Source organism: Dermacentor variabilis, chromosome 11 (assembly GCF_050947875.1).
Source record: "Dermacentor variabilis isolate Ectoservices chromosome 11, ASM5094787v1, whole genome shotgun sequence".
Lineage (NCBI taxonomy): Eukaryota > Metazoa > Arthropoda > Arachnida > Ixodida > Ixodidae > Dermacentor > Dermacentor variabilis.
In genome coordinates, this window is record NC_134578.1 from 65,486,811 (window position 1) to 65,510,244 (window position 23,434).

Consider the following 23,434-nt stretch of genomic DNA (forward strand, 5'->3'; position numbering starts at 1 on the left):
GTCCTGGGCATGCTCGAACACGGGCACTTTGCGAGGGTCGTAGGTAAGATCTGACTTCGGCAGCTCAATGATGTATTAAATATAGTGCCACAATGGCATCTCGTATTTGTAATTATGAATGTCACAAGTAGCCAATTAATCAAGACAGCATAAGCTTCAGGGTGGCACCTGCATCTCTTGATGAAATCACAGGGGGGAGCAAGCCTTCAAGGCATTGAGTGTGGCTTGGTCAGTCATCATCATCATACTCACCAGCCTATTTTATGTCCTCTGCAGGACGAAGGCCTCTCCCTGCGAGGTCCAAACAGCCCTGTCTTGAGCCAACCGATTCCAGCAAGCGCCCGCGAATTTCCTAATTTCATCGCGCCACCTAGTCTTCTGCGGTCCTCGACTGTGTTTCCCTTCTCTTGGTATCCATTCTTTAACCCTAATGTTCCAATGGTTGTCTAATCTGCGCATTACATGACCTGCCCAGCTCCATTTTTTTTCTCTTAATGTCAAACAAGAATATCGCCTATACCCGTTTGCTCTCTGATCCAAACCGCTCTCTTTCTGTCGCTTAACGCTATACCTTGTTACGATCGGCCTGCAGGGGTACTGACCTGCGAACCTTTCCACCCCACTGCAGCTGTTTCGATCGACCTGCGAGCGTAGGGACCTTGGAACTTTTCCCAGCCCGCTGTGAGAAATCGCTTTGTAAAGCCAACAATGCACCCCCTTCGGACAGCCAGCGGCGCCAGCAAGGCTAGCCACGTTCGACGGACCGAGTATTGTTAGTTGGTTCGCTGTCGCCATCACGGCCTACTTGCAGCAAGAGAACTCCTGGAAAGGGGTGTTTTGCGGTGCGTTTTCACGGGCCCCAGAATCCGTCACAGTCTGCTGACAGTCGCGGCGGCTACCTGAGGAGTCAACTCTGGAGTCAAGAGACGCCAGCTCGGGTCCAGTGTGACAACCCATGTCTACGAGGGCCTTCCCCGCTCAGTGTGTTCGGGGAATCCAAAGTGCAGATGTAAGTGTGTGAACCCTCCCCCTCAAAGGAGGGTAGACTACGCTTCCAAGGACTGTGGACGGTCCGATTGGATGAAGGTTGGACGGCACTTCTTCCTCACCTAGGGATCTAGGGAGGACAGAGGGTTTTTAAGCAACAGTTTTCGGTTGCTCGTCGTGCTGGGTGCTCGTGCTGCTTCCTTCTTGGTGCTTCGTCTTTCGTGCTCCAATTGGGAGACATGCTAGACTGTTGAAATGTATCTCCTGTCTTAATGTAAATATTGTAAATACATCCCGTAATCCTAGTTCTCTATGAGAGCAAGTTCCTCCCTACAACCACGTCCCAAGCATGGTTGAGTTGGACGACGGCACGGGCCAGCCACCGCAAATTTTATGCCCAACTCCGAATCCTACAACCTAGTATTCTTCGTTCGGTTGCTCTTTGCGCGGTCCTTACCTTGTGCTCAAGCTTCTTTGTCAGTCTCCAAGTCTTGGCCCCATATGTCAGCACCGGTAAAATGCGCTGATTATACACCTTTCTTTGCAATAATAATGGCAAGCTTCCTGTCAGGAGCTGACAATGTCTGCCGTATGCGATCCAACCCATTTTTATTCTTCTATGAATTTCCTTCTCATGATCAGGGTTTCCTTTGACTAATTGACCAAGGTAAGTGTACTCTTTCACCGACTCTAGAGGCTGACTGGCAATCCTGAATTCTTCTCTTATCTGGCTATTCCTCATTATCTTCGTCATCTTCATATTAATCATCAGCCCCATTCTTACGCTCCCTCTGTTAAGGTCCTCTGTCACTTGTCGCAACTCATCTGCCGTGTTGCTGAATAGAACAATGTCATCGACAAATCAAAGGTTTCTGAGATATTTTTCGTCGATCCTCACTCCTAAGCGTCCCCAGTTTAATAGCTTAAATACTTCTTCAAAGCGCGCAGTGAATACTATTGGAGAGATTGTGTCTCCTTGTCTGACCCCTTTCTTTATAGGTATCTTCCTACTTGTGTATAATTAGGGTCGCTGTGGAATCTCTGTAGATATTTTCCAAGGTATTTATGTAAGCGGTCTGTAATCTTCGATAAGGTAATGTCTCTATGACTGCTGGTATCACTACTGAATCAAATGCCTTTTCGTAATTTATGAAAGCCATATAGAGAGGTTTATTGTACTCTGCTGATTTCTCGATTACCTGAATAATGGCATCGATGTGATCCATTGTAGAGTATCCCTTGCTGAAGCCAGCCTGTTCCCTTGGTTGAATAAAGTCCAGTATTGTCGCTATTCGATTCGAGAATATTTTGATGAATATATTGTATAATACTGGGAGCAAGCTGATGGGCCTATAGTTTTTCAGTTCTCTAACGCCTCCCTTTTTCTGGATTAGTATATTGTTTGCATTCTTCCAGTTTTCTGGGACTCTTGCAGTCGATTGACACTTCGTATAGACAGCTGCCAGTTTTCCAAGCATTATGTCTCCTCCATGTTTGATTAAATCTGCTGTTATTTGACCTTCTCCTGCCAATTTTCCCCGTTTCATGTCTTACAAGGCCCTTCTGACCTAATCGCTAGTTATAGGAAGAATCTCTGCAACCTGCTCAACACTGTTTCAAATGCTCCTCATGATACTGTACAGGTCAGTATAGAATTCTTCGATTAGTTTTACTATATCTTCGAGATCGCTGATGATATTACCCTGCTTCTCTTTCAGTGCATACATCTTTGCTTATCCTATGCCAAGTTTCCTTCTCCCCTATTTCAGGCTGCGTCCATTTTTTACGGCTCCTTCAGTCTTTCTCACGTTATAGTTTCTAATGTCACTTACTTTCGCCTTGTTCATCAGTTTTGACAGTTCCGCGTACTCTGTCTTATCTCTTGAGTTGGACACTTTCTCTGTACCGTTTCTTTATTAGGTCCTTTGTTACTTGAGAGAGCTTGCCTACTGGTTGCCTGGTGCCTTGCCTCCCACTTCATTACTGCTTCTGAAACCAGTCTAGTTACGGTTTAATTCATTACCTCTATGTTATCTTCATCCCTCTGTTCTAAAGCTGCATATTTCTTGGTAAGTACCAGCCTGAATTTGTCTGCTTTTACCGTTAATGCCTCTACATTGACCTGTTTCTTCTTGACCAATTTTAGTCTTCTTTCTCTTGAAATTGACGTGAATCCTTGCCCTCACTAATCTATGATTACTGCACTTTACCCTACCTATCACTTCTACGTACTGCCGGCCTTACCATCAAGCCTGAAAAATGCTACCTTCGGGTTCCAAGAGCTCAAATTTCTTGGCCATGTCGTTGGTCTTACAGGCGCTCGACCAGACTCTAATTAGCTGCCGTAGCCAAGTTTTCGCCACACACAGACAAGAAGGCTGTCCAACGGTTCCTTGGTTTGTGCGCATATTAGAGGCGCTTCGTCGAGGGATTCTCGAGAATTGCTGAGGATCTGACACGGTTTACACGCGACGATGTGCCTGGCGAAGGGCAGCAGCAGTTGTTCAATGAATTGCGCAAGCGTTTGCAAGCGGCCCCAACACATGCTCATTTCGACGAAGACGCTGACACTGAAATCCATACTGACGCCAGCAATACGGGTCTCGGTGCAGTTCTTGTGCAGTGGCAAGCTGGTGCGGAACGCCCCATTGCTTATGCAAGCCGCAGTCTCACCAAGGCTGAGAAAAACTACTCAACCACTGAAAAAGAATGCTTAGTGGTTGTGTGGGCAATTGGTAAATTCCGACCCTACCTGTACGGTAGACCTTATAAGGCTGTCAGCGATCACCACGTCCTATGCTGGCTTGCTAACCTCAAGGATCCTTCAGGAAGACTAGCCCGTTGGAGCCTGCGCTTACAAGAGTACGACATAACAGTTTTCTACCGATCTGAGAGGAAGCACAGCGACGCTGACTGTCACGTACACCACTCCCTACGACGTCATCGGACCCTGACCATGACTTGCCATTTGTCGGCGTTATCGACAGCATAAAGATAGCAGAGCACCAGTGCGCTGACCCTGAGCTGCTGCCGCTGATTGAGCACCTTCAAGGAGTTGAAGGTGTTTTACCCCACTCACTCGTGTGCGGCTTATCATCGTACTACTTGCAGAACAACGTCCTTTGCAAGAAAAACTGTCGAAGAGGTCCCAATACGTACCTCCTTGTCGTGCCGTCGGCGCTGCGCCAAGACATTTTGCAAGCCTGCCATAATGAGCTATCCGTGGGACACCTGGGGTTCGCTAAGACATTAGCAAGGATACGACAGAAGTATTACTGGCCCTGACTTTATTTTTCTGTGAAACGGTACGTGAAGACCTGCCGCCATTGTAAGCGCATCAAGAAACCACCAGTTAAACCGGCTGGCTTTCCCCACCCTTTGGACCCTCCTCAAGTACCGTTCCAACAAATAGGAATGGATCTGCTTGGGCCATTCCCAGTGATCTCATCGCGCAAGAAATGGATAGTCGTCGCTACCGACTACTTAACCCGGTACATCGAAACCGAAGCTATTCATCAAGCAAACTCGTATGAAGTGGCCAAGTTTATTGTACGCCACATCGTCCTACGACATGGTGCACCATCTGTTGTCATCACCGACCGCGGTACAGCATTTACAGCCGAACTTATGCAGGACATTCTCCAGCTCACGCATCGCTCTCACCGCAAGACCACTGCGTATCACCCTTAAAGCAATGGAATAACGGAACGTCTGAACAGAACGCTGGCTAATATGCTCTCCATGTATATTGACGTAGAGCACATGACATGGGACAGGATTTTACCCTATTTGACCTTCGCGTATAACACTGCATAACAGGAGAATACACAGTTTACGCTATTCGAACTTGTATATGGGCGCCACGTCACGTCCACTCTTGACGCCATGCTATCTCTGGCTGATAATTGCCCGACAAGCGAACACGTAGACGAGTTAGCACAAAGAGCCGAAGAAGCAGGCCAGTTTGCTCGGCATCGTATCCGGAGCCAACAGCATACCGACACCCTTCGATATAATCAGGGTCGACGCGACGTCCATTACAATACCTGCACCTTCGTGTGTGTCTGGACGCCCATCCGTCGCCGTGAACTCTCGGAAAAGTTGCTCCGCCACTGTTTTGGTCCTTACAAGGTCACACGCCAACTCAGTGACGTAACCTACGAAGTCGTCCCCTGCAGTTCTGACCCCGGTTCGCCCCATTGTCGTCTTCGCGCTGAAGTTGTTCATGTAGTGTGATTGAAACAATACTATGCGCGTACGTGAACGCCGAGATGCACCTGAGGAGCTTCATTTCTTGTCGTCGCTGAAAGAACTCTTTCATGCGACCGAGACAGTCGCTTTTCGCATAGGGGGCAATTGACAGAATGATGTGGGGCTCCCGCACCCCGGGATGGCGCGCGCAAAGGCCGGCGCCATGAAAGACGACGAAGCACGTAAACTTCACGCTTTTCTTCTGCCCCGCCATTATAGCGAAGTGTCTATTTTTAAGACTCCGTCTTCAATCTACGTTACAATATTTACACTAGTACAAGGGATACGTTTGAACCGTCTAGCACGACTCCCAAATGGAGCACGCAAGACAAAGTACACCGCACACGAGCTGCAAGCTCCAAGCACCCTGTGTGTCGGGCACAAGCACACTCTAGCAGCCGACAAACTGCCGCTTAAAAAGCATCTGTCCTCCCTAGATCCCTAGGGGAGGGAAAACTGCTGTCCAACCTCAGTCCAATCGGACCGTCCGCAGTCGTTGGGGCGTAGTCGACCTGCCATTGACGGGGAGTGCTCACACACTCACATACGCACTTTAGATTCCCAGATCCCGAGTTGAGCGGGTCCTCGTAGCCAGATGGTCACGCTCACACACTCACATACGCACTTTAGATTCCCAGATCCCGAGTTGAGCGGGTCGTCGTAGCCAGATGGTCACGCTTGCCCCAGCCGGCACCTCTTAATTCCAGAGCTGGCTTTCTCCTGTAGTCGCCATGAGTGTCAGCAGACTGTGACGAATCCTGGGGCCCGAAGAAAAACGTACCGCAAAGCACCCTCTTGTTAGAGAAGCTCTTGCTGCAAATATACCACGAAGGCCACGGCAAATCAACCAACAATACACGGTCCGCCAAACGTGGCCAGCCCTGCTGCCATGGCGCGGGGTGGATTAACGTTGCTGTAGTCTCCAGTTCTCCGAAGGAAGTCCATGGTCAGTTAGCGCTGCCGTCTTCGCCGGTTCTCTGAAGGGCGCCATCACCGCGGGTCAATCGAAGCACCTGCAGCGGGCTGAGTTAGTTTTGCATAGCAGTACCCCTGCAGGCCGATCCTAACAATGGTTACTCTGAAGAAAATAATTCCAGGGAGAATCATACCAGCGTGCGGACGGCAGGTGCCCGAGCGTACCTCCTCCTCACTGGTACAACAGCTGCCGCCAATCAACACTTCAGCTCCTGCCGAAATGGATAGTCCACAAAGCTGACACTTACAGAATACCCCTCGAGGATGCGTAGGAAACAAATTTATTTGCTTCTGAGCAACCTTCCAGCCACTTACAAGATGAGTGGAAACCAAGAGTCTAATTTTTTGATGCGTTGGCGCTCTCAGTGCACGTCATGCACTATACCGAGGGCTGCCTGCCCATTTATGTTTGTACCTATGTTTGTATTTCACCGTTTTTTTCGCCTACCTGGGCCATAGGGTAATGCGTGATCAAATGGTTGGCGTATACGGCTGCTGCGATGCGCTCTGTGTTTGAAACCAACCATAGAATCAACTTGTGTCACTGAGTACGTGCCAGTAGGTTCAGCCGAGCCTCTCATTACCCAAACTCATCACGTCGGCATGGGTTACTGCACATGCGAGACTGGTTACGCACCAAATTCGAAGAAGCTTTTCGATGCCGGATTCATCACTGTGTATCTGCTATTCTGTCTGTGCTGGTCTTCGATAAATATCTCTGTTAAAAACTTAGGTCACTGGATATGCACCCGTTTGTGGTGCTCATCAATAAACGTATTTGCCGTCAGCTTGGGAATCTACTTATGCGCCACTGAGAAAGCGTCGCCCTAAAATGACGAAAAAGGACCATTGAAATTCTCCGCTACAAAGCCAAATGGAAACCATTTGACATTGCTTCATCAAGCGCATCCACCCTATATTTTAGTAGGCTGCGCAACAAGTGTACGGGCATGTGCCGCTTTTATCCGAGTTAGAAGGGCAAGCCCACACCATGTGGAAAACGTCCGAGAACGCGTAACCACACAGTAGCCACTACCCGGAGAAAGCAGAGTTAAAGTAATTTACTACCACCGGGCACAGTACCGTATTAGTATAGAGTCGGAGGAGCCAGCGCTCCTCTGCCTTGGTGAAAACTTTAACGTGGGGAGGGGGGTTAAAGCGACCATGAGCGGATTGGTACAGCTGAGTGATTTCGCGGAAAGCAATGGCCGGATTTGGTTCTAGATCCTCAGACGCCGGTTGTTGAAGCGATGCCCGGTGGTTGAGCGCGCGGGCTGAGGCTTCAGCAGCCTCATTTCCTTCTAAACGTGTATGTGCTGGAGTCCAGATGACTATACGCGGCCCGCGACAGTCCCGGTACGCTCATTCTCGTAATATTTTGGCGGCGCGTCTGGCTATGCGCCCTTTTTCAATGTTTCGGCAGGAACCCCGGGAATCGGTGATGATGACTCTGGAGTCGGTATCTGCTGCGCCGAGTGCTATGGTGACTTCCTCCGCATGTGTAATATTGGGGTCACAAAGAGTGAGGCCCTTAACCTGTTCGTTTTGATGGATCACTGCCACCGTGTACCACCACCCGTGGTGTGGGCCGGCAGCGTCCGTATAGGAGACCCCATGGCGCGATCCATAGCGTTCGCTGAGGGCCGCCACGCATGCAAAGCGGCGGCCATCGTGGATTCCCTTAGCCATGTTTTGGGGCAGATGGTGGATTTGTAGCGCATGGCGCCAGTGCTTTGTAGCGCAGTCGACTTACTCAACCGTAGATACTGGTTGTTCAGGTGCGGTTCTCCAAGTTCTCCGAACGTGTTAGTCATCCCCAGTTCGATGAGCCTTTGATTAGAAGTTCTCATGGGAAGGTCGAGAGCGCCTTTGTTTCGCGCTCCCTCGAAGTCGCCCTTCTTGTGTAGGGTTGTGTCGGTACTTATGGTATATATAGCCCGCTCGACTGATCACCACTACCAGACGCGTGGCCGATTGGCTCTAGTTCCATTGTCCAGGTGGATGGGAGGTGGTGTACATGAACCAAGGTGCGGGATGCATCACGAGACTTCAGTGCATTGACCGTTGGGGTAGTGGACAGTGCGCCAAGCTCCGAGTTGGCAGTTCGGAGTAAGCACCGAGTTCGAACGATGGGCATCAGGATAATTCCAGAATCTCGGGTTCGGGAGAGCTCTACACATCCCAATACGGCTCACTACTTTTTCGCTTAGATGCTAGTGAGAAGTAGGCAAGGTAATTGACAAGCTTTTGGCCCCGGTTGATTAGGCTACTAATCTAGTTAAAGCAATACGTCGGAGGTAGGGATCTGTGCGGAACCACACGCATACAAAGTTTATGTGAAGGTAAGCTTTAAAGAAGCTGACTTCATGCGCTTCCCGGAGGCTGTGAACCTTTATCACGCCAAGATGAGTCAGTGTACACGGGGGAGTGGGTGGGTGCCGGTGCTCGAACAAAATGTTTTACACCAATTTGGAGCACTGTGAATGTGTCAGTGTGTTTGTGCTGGTATATAATGAACCTTTTTGATACTAACTTGGGTCACTTGGTTTGTGCCAGTAGGAGTGCGTCGCTACTGAATGGATTTCTTTCACGCCGAATTCGGTAACGACTACGTGTCACTGAAAATGTGTCGCTGATTCAACTGTACCTTGGCTTAATTCAATGATGTCACAAAATTTATTGAAGTCACGGTCATTAAGAGGCACACAGATGAGCGCACAAGCCAGGTCATCGCGGCCGTCATAGTTGTCAAGCTAGGCACTTCGCGCGTCAGCTCAGCGTTCATTCATTTATTGGACAAAGAAACGTGTGCCTAATTTCTAACCTTCTTTTTCACGTGCTTAGAGTTCCCATGTCTTTCACATTTTCATTTAATCATAAAAAGCCGACAAACAAAGACACCATTGACAACAGAGGGCAAATTACTTCTACTTACTAGCTGAATTAAGGATATAATAAATTAATGGAATTGAAAGTGAATGAAAGCGATTGTGTTTTTTCGTCAACTTTCAATTCTATTAATTTATCATTTCCTTAATTCAGTTAGTAAGTGCAAGTAATTTCCCCTGTGTTGTCCTTGGTGTCGGTTTGTTCGCTTCTTATGATATTATTAATAAAAATAGGGCCCCTAGGTTAACCCCTTTTCTTCTCCTTCATACTCTCATTTTGTGATATGTGCTTTTTTCATTTTTCTTGGATTTCTTTGGATATATGTATTTCCCTGCACATTAACCTCATTCGAAATCGGCGCCCAATTCTTGTGGGACCTCATTCATTTTCTTGTTCTCGACTGCTCGTTATGGCATGGTTTAAGGCCTTTCTTGAAGACCGCGTACCAAATAGCCGCCCCGCTTTCGCTGCTGCACAGTTTGCATGCGCGTTCTTTTTTTTATATCTCAGCCTCCTTCCCTCGTAAAGGGTAGTCAACCAGACGGCTGCCTAGGTAATAAGCACATATTTACAGCCTGGCCAATTTTTTCTGTGCGTCTTTCACGTTCCGCAATGAAAGCGGCATAAAAATTGTAAGAAAGGCATCCAAGTGGTGCACACAGTCCACTTAGACGCCCATAATCCATAATCCGCCTGTCTTTATTTTGTTTTTATTTTTTTCTTGACGTTGTTGGCCACAGAAAGTAATGAAGCTTTTCCGACATACAAACAATATCGTTTTGTTGACACATGTATTCTACAGCAAAACCAGCCAGCATGAAAAGTGGTAAACTGAAAGCGCTTGATATTGCATCATAATATTCGCAGCTATGACGATTTCTGCCGCATATCGTACAATTAAGAAGAATATTTATTTCTTAATGTATACTTGTGGAGGGAGCTCATGAGAGAAAAATGCAGCGAGACACTGTTCCAGCCCCGGAGCGCACTCTCAAATGTTTTTTTTTAAATATTATTATTTCTTTGGTCCATAGTGCCGGCTAATCTCCCGCTCCACTCTTGGCCTCGCCTGACCTCGTCTTCTTTCCTTGGGTCATCACGTAATTTCGCTAACACTACATAGCTCCCCCGTTAGACAACAGCATGGTCTGCGAACGATGTCAGCAGCTCCATGGAACTCGGTGGACTGAAGTAGCGTGATCGCCGACCGGAAAGGAGACGTCCGGGGTGGAATTGTGAGATGCAAATGTGGAATTTGCCTAGCAGTAGGCTGACTTCAACCAGTCAAGTGCGATAGCTTCAGTTTTGCCATGAATGCCCACGATGCATGCGGACTCGCTTCTCTTCAGTACGGGAAAGGAGCCGAAGTAGAGTAGGTGGAGAGTAAGCCAAACGGGTCCATAGCTCACGAAGAAGTGAGTTGAGTTCGCAAGGTCAGTTGAAATACAACGTATTCGTGCTAGAACTGGACGCGTCGGACGGGGCTTTATATGCCGGAAGAGGTCGCGAAGAAAGCGCACATATCCGAGAGTAAACAGAGTAGCCTAAGGTGGTTGTGGGGAGAAGGAGTCACTGGGAAGAAGAAACGGAGTGCCGTAGACGAGCTCGGCGCTCGAGCAACAGCCGTCCGACTTCAAAACGCACCGGATACATGAAGTACCAGTGGTCTACGTTGAACCAATTGCAATGGCGTGTCATGAGAAATAAGCGCTGACTTCAGATGTCGATGAAAGCGTTCGACAACGCCATTTGTTTGGGGATGGTAGATGGCCCTGCACAGACAATTCGTACCAAGCAAAAGCAGCAGCTCTTAAAAGAGAGCCGACTCGAATTGCTCTCCTCTGTCAGTAACAGTTGTGGTAGGGCATCCGAAGCGCGCAACCCATTTTGTGAAAAAACTGCCGCGACCGTTGAGGCAGAGCTGTCTTGAAGTGGCGGTGTTTCTGGTCAATGTATAAGCATGTCTATAGACATGGACATGTAGTGCAATGCTTACACGGTGGTAGGGGTCCAATGATTTCAATGTGAACCACGTCAAAATGATGATCAGGTTGAAGAAACTGGAATGCTGGGGCAACATGATACCTACCAGCTCTGCACATTGGCAAGGGGGCACAAGCACGTACCCAGTCGCGTACATCGGCTTTCATCCGGGCTCATACGTAGCGCAGTGAAATAATGCGTTGTTTGGCAGGAACACCGGAGTGAGCGAGCTGAGCCAGTGTGTCGAGAAGCTGCTTGCGAAACTTGCGGGGAGTAAATGGTTTCGGTGTGCCTGCAAAAGTGTCGTAGACGAGTGTGACACCATCAAGCAGGAGATTCCCAACCGCAGTGCTGTCTTGGATGAGGGCAGTTGAAGGAGCCCAGGATCATTAAATTGGTGCGTGGCGAATGTCTGCACATCGAGTGGCGCTGGACGTCCAGGTGAGGTCACGGCGTTCATATGGCTCAGGGTTTCAGCGGGTACATTCTGTGTGCCACTGACGTGTCGAATGCCATTGGAGAATTAAAATATAAAGATTACATGGCGGATTTCTCGAGGCGTATGTGTCGACGGTTCTCCGCAAAGCGCATACGTCAAAGGCTTGTGATCCGTGAAGATGGTAAAGAGTAGGCCATCGACGATATGGCGAAAGTGGCGAATGGCGAGGCGAATTCTAAGCAGCTCTCAATTTAAAGTGCTGTAGCGAGCCTGGGTTAAAGTGAGCTTCTTGGAGAAAAACGTTAGTTATTTCCATGAATTATCGATGCGCTGCTGGAGAACCACTCACACGGCTGTGCTTCACGCACCACTCATAAGGGCCAGTGATGCCGTGGGTTTAAGATGTGCAAGAAGTGCGCATTTGCCAGTGCGCCCTTGAATGTGATGGAGGCGTTTCCCTAGGCGGCGTCCCGATGCAGCAAGGGCGTCTTGTTCTTTTTGGTAGGGAGGTGATCCAGAGCCGCTACTATGGCAGCACAGTTCCTGATAAATTGGTGGTAAAAATTAACCATGCCGAAGAAATGTCGCAGCTTCGTGATAGTTCTGGGCTTGGTGAAGCTGTCTACTGTCTCAATTTTTGATGAAAATAGGCGAATGTCTATGGCGTCAAGATTATGTCCTAGAATCTCCATGTTGTCAACACCAAGCTCGCTTTTTAAGACATCGATGCTGTAAATGCTCTTCGACGGATTTACTCACTATTAACAAAGTTGGAATGACTGGGCGGCATACAAGACACCAAGCGGGACTGGCAGAAACTTGAAGAGGCCAAACGGCATTGAAATGGCCGATTTGAATATGTCCTGCTCAGCCACAGGAATTTTGAATTTGGTGGTTGGCACAGACAAGGCACATCCTCGAAAAGATCTGGCCACCATGCAGAGCAACAATGAAATCTTCTATGTTGTGCAAAGGGTACCAATCCAGAAAATTACCAGTATTGAGACATATAATCTCCACATGGCCTCCAGTCACCCGATTTTTTCGGCGCCATATGGCGTATAGCTGCCTACTTACTGGCGGATGGCTGGATAATGCCTAATTCTAACATGTGCTCGAAATCCCCGCAAGAATCTTTGAGCTGGCCCGGAGAAGGTCGGCCGAAAGAAATAAGGGGCTCCGGAATAGATGATGCGGTGTCGTGAGTCGTGGCAAACAGGATTTTTCCACTTGGGCGGTGCGGTGATATTGGAAAATTCTCGTAACAAAACCGCGAATGATCCTTGAGAAAAAATGCATTCGACCAACTTCACTCTATGGCTAATCAAAGCAAAAGGATTTTGGCTCAAGCACTATTCAAGGCATCACACTTATGCCCTGTGGATGTGGCCATCAGCCATGCCACATAACACGATTCTAAATCTTGAAATCTTGAACTATAATACTCTCGGGTGGATTTTATTCGTATGAGAAGTGAAAATGCGTATTTCAGTCAATAACAAAGTACCACTAATTACATGTTACGCTAAATACATAACAGCTCATGTAATTTACGAATTACTATGGATTCTGAGGGCACCAGTTTTGAGATATGCATTCCCGAAATTTGCGATGCAATTCACTATAGCTGCAGTAAGTTTTCAACTTTAATGCATAGAAAGGCGTTTTCTTTTCTTTTTAAGAATAATTGGAACAAGTTTTCACTTTTATGCTCCGTTTCATCAGTTATTTGCCGCAGAGCGCGAAATACCAAGCCTGCGAGCTCAAATTCTCGCGAACCAACATGTAGTGCCATGGTTAGAAATTCGTTGTTTTATTAATGGCCTCAATAAGGGCTCTTGCTTGCCGGTGTTAACTTCGAAGCTTCTCGGCGGGTTACTCCTGTGGTATTTTGCGCTATCTTCGTTTATTTATGGAGCGTAAACTCTACTCCTCAACGTACAACTCTCAAGGTCAATCTCCGCGAGAGTATGACATTCAGCCGCCGGCTCAAACGTGTGAAGGTGTGACGTTACTCAACGTGATCCGCCGCAAAAAAGCGTCGCAGCTACGCTTGCTTGAGTCTCACCGCTATGTACCACGTCACTAGGCAAGGGTTTACAGCTCATTCGCCAGTGCTTGGTCACTCAGTCTCGCCATGGATGAAGCACACACCTTTGCGAGCTCGTCAACTCTTCGCCGAAGGCGCCAAGCTGAGTCTGAGCACCCTGCCGATATCACTCACCGAGAAGCACTGAAGAACCGTGTCTAACCATGCCTAACAGTGCTTTCGCTCGTATACCTAGCTTCAAGCCACGTTGAACCCAGCCACTTCTTTCATAAAATATACATTAAGGCTTTATCATACTTGAAATAGCATTCTCGACTTGTTCGAATGAAGCTTGCAAAGATAAAGATCAGTATAACGCTGCCCTGTAGATCCCAATTTGCACTTAAAGAGAACAAACAATTATTGAATTTGACACTAGCTAAATTCGTACATGCAGTCAGCACAGCCACAACATGGCGGAAGACTCCCTCCTAGGTGGTAGCTCATCGTTCGCAAATGCGGCGTCCGCTGATTCGCGGAATAAAGAATTGACACTTCCATTTCCCCTCTTCTAGTAAACTGTTGGAAGGTTACTCTGAAGAAAATCATTCCAGCGAAAATCATATCAGCGTGAAGGCGGAAGGCGCCCGAGCGTACCTCCGAGCTGGTACAGTTCCCGCCAATCAACACCTTAGCTTCTGCCGAAACGCATAGTCCACTAAGCGGACACTTACAGAATACCCCTCGAGGATGCTTAGGAAACAAAATTATTTTCTTCTGAGCAACCTTCCACCAATTTACAAGAAGAGTGAAGACCGAGGGTCTAATTTTTTTATGCGTTGGCGCTCTTAGAGCACTTCGTGCACTATACCCAGGGCTATCTGTCCATTTATGTCTCTACCTATCTTTGTATTTCACCTTTTCCTCGCCTACAGGGTCATTGGGTAATCCATGGTCGAATGGTTAGCGAATCGGGTTGCTGTGCTGACGTAGCAGGGTTCGGAACCAACCATCAGATCAACTTGGGCACGGATATGTGCCGCTTTTTGATGAACAGCTTTCGGGACAACACTTTAGCAAGTTGCGCTATGAATACACAGGGTGTGCGCCGCTCTTCAATGAACCTCTCGAAAGCTTGAACGACTAAGTATACGCAAATGGGTAGCTGGGAAATGAATGAACAATTCTCATCGTTCGGAGGCGCCGGCGTACCGCTCCTCTCGTCTCGGAGGCAGCGCTCGGACTTCACGGCAGTATGGTATGGTACAGTATGAAAACTTTATACAGGTCCTTCAGGTCACACTAGCTTCCTAGCCCGAAGCAGCCCGCTCCCACGTCGGGACCTAATGGTCTAACCTCTCGGCCGCATCGCGGGCCCGATGGACTGCCCATGTCTGTTCTTCTAGGTCGGGGCTACAGAGAGCCCCGTCCCACCGCTCCTTGGTGCTGTCCTTAACGCTGCGTAACGCGGAGCACCCCAAGAGCATGTGTTCTAAGTCTGCTATGCCACCAGCAGTGCTACTAAATAACGCAGCGCGTCCAGATATAAGCGCGACAGAGGAGCCCAATGGCCGCATTATGCGTTTCTTAGCGATTGAACGCACTCACGCGTCAAGCACTTCTTAAACCACGCGTAGGCTCCGCGGCGGCGGCGCTAGATGGCGCTGAATTCTCTTAGAGAAGCTTAGAGATATGGGAGAAAGTAAATGGGCTGGGAGAGTGTTGAGATACCTGTACAGGAAAAACATTGATTCACAGCGCAGGAAAAGAAATAGGAAGCTTACCAGCAAGTATGCGGCCTGTAGGGTGGGCAACGCAGAAACAAAGAACGCCAAGTGGAAAGTCAGAGAGGCCGATCGAAATAATCTCATGGGTGGCGGAAATGAAAAGGAAATCTGCCATGAGTAACTACTTAAGAGGAAAAATGAAATCAGGAAAGAAACAATTTATGGTAACTCAAAGGGATGCTCACTATTTTCGGAAGCGAGATCGCAATGCCTTAGAACACGCACCTATAAAGCCAGATATAAAAGGAAGAAGAAGCATGTGCTTGATGCAGTAAAGCTAGGGAACCTATGGAGCACGTTTTATTAGAATGGGAAGACGTCTACCCAGCGGTCGATTTATGCCCCACTGGCCTCCTTGAAGCCCTTGAGTTAAGTGAGAGCAGTGGAAAAGTAAACATGTCCGCAATAGGGATTAGTAAAAGGTGATTGGAGGATTGGTGGAATAAAAATAGGCAAACGACAAAAAAAGGGGACGTACAAAAGCATAGTTCTCAATAGTGTATCAGAAAATTTGGTTGTGGAAGTTCATAGTGGGTCTTTTTTCATTTTTTAATTGTTTAACCTAGGTCGAAGCAGCCCACTCCCACGGCGGGACCGAATGGCCTAACCTCTCGGCCGCATCGCGGGCCCGATGGACTGCCCATGGCATTAGGCAGTATAATAGCGAGAGCTTCGTGGCGCAACCCACCACCCCATTCCAAAGGCGACGCTCATAACATCCATCCATTCATCCGAAGCTCAGGCTGGAGGCCTGCCGCAGTACACGCGTCACACATTATTCGCTTCGACGGTGGCAATACGTTGTGTCGCTATACTGATTCAGTGCTAGTGCATTACCGTCAAGAGTCATCGCGAAATGGATTCTGCCGTAATTTTTAAATAAGGGGCAGAAATGATAAGTTGTCAGATAATAAAAGTGGATAAAAAGAACTATTCTTCCCTTGAGCATTTCGCATCTTTTTTAGCTTTTTGTGACCGCGAGGGTGGGCAGACACCCTGAGATTATAGCGAAGTTAACTGGCAAAGATGGTGATGGAGATGTTGACAGTCCCGAAAAAAGACCGAAAACCACCTTTGAATTTGTCCAGGGCGGGTAAAATTCTGCGCCGAACATCTGCTATTTCTTAATTGGCGCTTTCATGCGCACAGAGAACGATCCCGTTTTTGTCAACGAACATTTGTGTCCAGAAAAAAGGTTATGGTCAGCAAAGCTACTGGAATAAAGCGTGACAGAGGCTGGAAGTTCGCATGGTTGTCTGAAGGCAAAATCTTGATGAGAAAAACGGAAAGCTCGAGAGTAATGCACATAACCTGTGATGATTACCTGGAAAAAATTGATTGATTACCAAAGCTCTTGTGTTTTAGTGTCTGTATACTCTTACAATGTCTTTTGCCATAGGTGAAGATGACCTGTTAAGCAGTGACAAAAATACGTCAATATTTTTCTCTAATATCCGCACTGTGAGGAAGAACCTGAACCTTCTAGTGATTTCCTTGACAAGATATTCCCAATCTTTTGATATTGTAGCACTTACAGAAACCTGGCTGCAAAAAGATGAGTAAGTTATGCTTCCTGGCTATGTTATGCTATCTCATCCGAGAGAATGAAAAAACCGTGGTGGTGTTGCCTTTCTTCTCCAATATGGCCTACCTTTCTCGTTTTTGGCACCAGTCACCTTCAGTCATACAGGCAGAGAAACACTGTTCATAAAACTGCCCCATTCATTCACTGTTGGAGTTATTTACCGTCCACTAAGTTCACGCCTTTCGTCCTTTCTTGATAAGCTCGAAGGAATTCTTGAAACGCTTAGTACACACTCAGAACGCATAATTATTGTTGGCGATTTTAACATTAATACAAGTACTGAATGCCACAAAGACTACGTCAACCTGTTAACATCGTACAATTTCCGAAATATGATTAGTACACCCACGCGTGTAACTACCTCCTCTTCATCTATTATTGATCATGAATTCACAAGTATACCGACTGGGATACACGCTGGAGTTTACAGCGAACCCATTTCCGATCACCTCCCACTTTTTGTTGCTGCTGACACTGATATAAAACCAGAGCGTGAGAGCAAGAAGTATGTATCTAAAATAGATTATGCCCTACTGCGTGAAAATCTAGTGTAATATACCATGATGGCGTCGGTACAGAGTGTAGTAATCTAATAGACACGGCTTCGCAAATGGTTACTACATGCAGCAGAAATATTAGTGTTCGCTCTTACGAAGCACCACTATGCCCTACGATGAATGAGGCAATCCTCGCCATTCTAAAAGAGAAGGATTCATGGTACCACAAGTGGAAGCAACACAAGGATAATGTTTACTATCTAAACCAATTTATGAACCTACACAAAAGAACCGTGTCGATGATGAGGGCACGAAAGAAAGCATGTTACGCGGATCTCGTTGAACAGGCTTCCGGCAATTCGCATAAGGTCTGGAAAATAATAAATGAAGTTGCTGGCAAAGCCCATTTGCGCCGTATTCTCCCGGAAAAAATAGATTGCAATACTACCGAAAGATTTAATTCCTTTTTCACCAATATCGGCCCGTCATTGGCCGCTCAACTCCCTGAATCACGACAAAACGCTGCATCCAATACAGTTCTCAATACTTTTGTAATGTTTTAAATCGAACCCGATCAAATTACATCAATTATTTTCAGCTTACCAGGCAATAAATCTGCCGGACTGGACGGAATCTACCCACGCATACTTAAGGAAAACACTGATATCTTGGTACCCCCTCCTTATGCAAACTTTTTAATCATTCATTAAAATGTGCAAAGTACCCCTCTGCACTAAAGATTGCCAAGGTTGTCCCGGTATACAAAGATGGAGACCGATCCAACCCGTCAAGCTTCCGAGCCATTTCTGTCCTAAGTGTTATTATTGATATTTACGAAAATATTTTATCCAATAATATTCGCAAATTCTTAGAAAACTATAATTTACTCTGTCAACAGCAACATGGATTTCGACAACATCATTCAACGGCATCTGTACTCCTAAACCTGACTCAATTAATTAGCACAGCATTACATTAAAACACACTGGCCGCCGTTGTATTTGTTGATTTAAAGAAAGCGTTTGATACCCTGGATTACGCTATTATGCTCAGCAAACTAAACCACTATGGATTTCGCGGTGAAGTTAACAGCTTACTTTCCAGTTACATTGAAAACCGTCAACAGGGAGTAGTTATCAATAACATCATATCATCACTTCAATATTTACAGGCCGGGGTTCCTCAAGGATCCGTTTTAGGGCCCATGTTATTTCGTTATTCTTGAATGATATGCCGAAGGTCCTAAGTTGCTCTGATATTTGAATGTATGCAGATGACACTGCGATAATAGTAACAGCTGACAACCACGAGGATCTAGAAGCAAAAACAAACGCTGAATTGAAAAAAAATTACAAACTGGTTTTTTACCAACAAGCTGACGATTAATTCAAGCAAAACCAAATATATAGTATTTAGCTCACGAGCAAAAGTCATGGACAGCTTCCAAATTAACATTTTCATTAACGACCAATCACTCCAACGAACACACTCATTTAAGCATCTTGGTGTCATTCTTGATGAACAGCTTCACTTGAAAAATCAGATTAGCGCCGTCTGTTCGAAGTTTGCTTCTGGCTATTATGCCTTATTACAGACCCGCAATTGTTTTAGCACACATACACTGCGTACCCTTTATTTTGCCCTTATTAACAGTCAATTACCACACTGTGTAGAATTATGGGATTTGACATACAACACTTACCTCGATCCTCTCCGGCGATTGCAAAAACGGGCTATCCGAATTATAACACAAAGCAAGTATACGGAAGCAAGTAAACCAATTTTCCAGTTATTAAATATCCTTTCTTTTGACCTTTTGCGGTCTTTAAAAATAGCGGTGTGTCTAAACAACATAGTAAAATATGACCAACCTTTCAATGCCTCTCTTTCTCGCTGTCCTTCTCCACTCACGAGAAAGCTCACACATAGTAACTTTGACCTGCCACCGAATAATAACATATACAGGGAAAGATTGGTGCAGTTTTCAGGAGCCATGATTTGGAATGCTTTACCCCCAGAAATAAAACAGTCCCACGAAACAAATAAGACATTAAGAACATACTTTATGAGCCTTATTTGATCTCTGTGACAGTCGTTTTCGGCTTGTGTTTGTTGTACCATGTTGCTCATTACAGTTCTTTATTCATTCTGCTGTAAAATGCACATTATTTTATTTTCTTCGCATTGTATGCTGTATTTTGGTCTTTCGCTGTATTTTGGGCTTTTCATTTTACACAAGTGCTGTGTCATTGTCATCGTGTATTTTTCTTTCTGAACCCCACACTAGCCTCTGGCTATGGGTTCAGTCAGTGTTTTGATCATTTTTATGGCAAGAGTAGCAATAAGAAGAAAATGAAATGAAAAAAAAATACTCCCTGAAACGCTGCCGGCCAGCAACGATCAGTATGTGCCATTATCTGCACGTGGAGCTCACTGCACTAATGGACTACACTCCTCAAGTAATGTCCCGTGTCGGTAGCCTTGAGATTCAAATCAAACAAAAAATTACAGCGCCTAATTTGGGGCATATCCATTGCCTGCGCACATATTGTATGCCCTCTTAATTGCGGAAGCGCTTCAAGAAAGCAAACCCAGTTTCGCACTCCCGCGAAGCTGCCCTTCTTGCATAGGGTCATGCCGGCACTGTTTGGTATATATAGCCCGCTCGACCGATCACCACTACCAGACGCGTGGGCGATTGGCACGAGTTCCATTGTCCTCGTGGATGGGAGGTGGTGTACATGAACCAAGGTGCGGGATGCATCACGAGACTTCAGTGCATTAACCGTTGGGGTAGTGGACAGTGCGCCAAGCTCCGAGTTGGCAGTTCGGAGCAAGCGCCGAGTTCGAACGATGTGCATTACAATGGTTCCAGAATCTCGGGTTCGGGAGAGCTCTACACATCCCAATACGGCTCAATACTTTTGCCCTTTTCGCTTAGACGGAGATAGGAACGAGGCAAGGTAGCTGACTAGCTTTTGGCCCCGGTTGGCTACGCAACTAATCTAGTTAAAGCAATACGTTGCAGATAGGGATCTGTGAGGAAGCACGCGTCGACAGAAAATATACAGAACGAAAGCAAACTTTATCGTGAGAGAGAGTGAGAGAGGCTAAGGAAACTTTAAAATTGATAAGAAGTTGCACTGAAGTGGTTAATCGTGTACTAAACTAAGGGCGCTTAACACGTTTTTTATTATTTTTACAATGCGGTGGCCTTCATAGAGTAATTCATGCCCTTTACGGGGCTCTGTACGTAGGTTTGTATGTAGGTATTATCCATCTACATTTCTTTCAATGTATGCTGGTATCTAACCACTTTCACGCCTACTTAGCTCGCTCGGTAGTTCGTGGTCCAATTCGTGGTTCGTGGTTACCTGTGCTCAAGTAACCGCGTCAGAAACCAACCATCGCATCAACCTGGGTCTATGGGCATGTGACATGGGGTGCATACGTTCCGCTCTTAACAGACCTATTTACACTCTTACACGGGACTGGGTAGGTACCACTGACCGAAGAAACTCTTTTACGCTGAGTTGGAGTGCTGTGCATGTGCCACTTGGTCTGGGCTGGTCTATAATGAAACTCTTGGATGCTAGCTTGGATCACAGGATATGGGCCAGTAATCGTGTGCCGCTGTTCATCAAACGTCTATGATACCAAATTGGAAAACTAGGTATGTACCACTGGATTCTGCCGCTCTAAAATAAACGACCCTGGAAGTTTCTTCGATGCTGAGTGAAACCAAACCTTGGTGACAAGGTTTCGTCAAGTACAGCCACCCGGCACATTAGCAGGCTGTGCAACAAATGCACAGCGTATGCGCCGCATTTCGATTACCGCCTTCCACACCAACGTTTTAGCGATCTGCGCCATGAAAGCACTGGGTATTTCAAGCTCTTAAAGAACGTCTCGCCAACTTGAGTCACTGATTATGTGCCACTGAGGGTGCCACAAGCGAGGGAACAGTTCTTAGCGTTCGCATAAACCGACATGTCTCGCTTTTCGTCTCGGACGCCGCACACTGAGTTCTCAACAGTAGCACTAGATGTCGCAGCGTTTGCAGAAAAAAGCCTGGTTGCCACGTAACGCGTTTATCAGCGTTTGCATGCACCAGCACAACACGCATTTAGGAAACCACGTGCAGGCTTCGCGGCGGCGCCTCTAGATGGTACCGAGTGTTCTTATGTAAGCGGGAAATAGTGTCCGGCTGCAGTACGGGCTTAATTTTAACTACTTTTGATGGGGACAATAGGTTGTGTGGCTATACTGATTCAATGTTACACACATTACCATTGACAGTCATCGTGAGATGGCTAATGCCAAATGCTTTTATGCATTTTTATATTAACACAGCGTTCATAAGTTGCGTGTAGACACAAATACTGAATCAAGTTTATGCGCAGTGTAATAACCCCGCAGGGGCATCTGCGTAAGCAGGGGTTTCGTGCGTTGCGGCCCCACGTACCCGAGCACAGGAGGGTTGGAGCCCCCCGCGCGTAGCCGTGCGCGGCTTAGCCGTGTCTGCGGAAAAGGGAACCCGGGGGTTGAACCGATGCCGGGTGTTCGAAACTTTAAGGCCTTCGGTGGAGGCAACCCACCGCTTTCGCCTCTGCTTCACATAGATAGCATCTCCAGACTGACCCACCTAGAGGAAGTCGTCAGCCACCTTTTCGGGTCCTCCTCTCCAATCTTCGTTTTCAACACTATCCTTTGCATCTTTCCTGTCTTCTACTCACTTATTTTTACTTCCGAATTTTCGGGCGGCAAGGGTTAACCGCGTGTAATACATTCAGTCTTGGGCATATACATTAGGTTATAGTGGCGGTGTATAGCTGGCGTCTGCAGGTTTATCGGAACCTGTAGCGTCCCCTTGTTGGGCTTGGTGGTGGGTGGCTAAGACCATCCCCGAATTTTATAACCATCTTATGGCAGAAGCGTTCCCCCGACTTTCAAATCTGCCTCTGAAAAGAGATCGCACCAAAGAAACTTTCCAGTTGATTTTGAAACAAAACGAAGACATCTTTCCAAAGTACCATGTTCGTCACAGTGAAGGCAACACTACCTTAAGAAAAGTGTCACCATTTCTATTTTTTATGTCTAGCCAACGAAATTGTACCTGGCTACAAAGCCTCAAAGATGGCTGGCGGAGACCTCCTCCTCGAACTGACCAAGAAAGATCAACTTGAAAAGCTCGCCGAACTCACCAGTATCGGTGACATTAAAATAACAATCTCTCCACATTGCTAACTCAACAAAAGCAGGGGAATTGTATCAGAAGACTTCCTGAACCTCAGTTGCGAAGAGCTCCTTAAATAATTTTAGGAGCAAAACGTAAGTAAGGTACAAAGAATCACACTGCAACGAAATGACCAACAGATTCCCGCGAAACATGTGATATTGACATTTGGTACCAGCACTGCACCCAGTTTACTTGACACGGGATATTTGAAAATCAACTTTTAACCGTACATCCGGAACCCCGAGGCAGTGCTTCAAGTGCCAGATGTTCGGGCATGCATCACAATCAAGAAGAGGCAAAAAAAGATGCGCGAAGTATAGTGCCAATGACCACCTTTATGATAACAGAATGCTCCCGCACAATGTGTCAATTGCCAGGGCGATCAGCCAGCTTACTCACGGAGGCGCCCTTGCTGGAACAGAGAAATAGAAATAATGGCACTCACTGTAAAGGAAAAGATGTCATGCTATGACGCGAAAACAAGGCTAGGCCACTACCCAAAAGTAAGCCATGCCAGTGAGGCGCGGTAGCGGGCGGCGCCATACTGCTTTCAGGAGTCTACAGTGTCCACGCCCGATATTCCTATAGAAACTCCATGCGCCTTCTTAGATGCCTTGATTTAGCATTTTGCTCCCCGGATGTATTTACCGATTTTAAATGGGAAGTGCTGGACACATCATATGGCAGGTATCATTCACCTGCTATAATCAAACTCACATCAAGGCTACCCAATAGTAAGTAAGTAAGTAAGTGCTTTTATTTCCCATAAACAA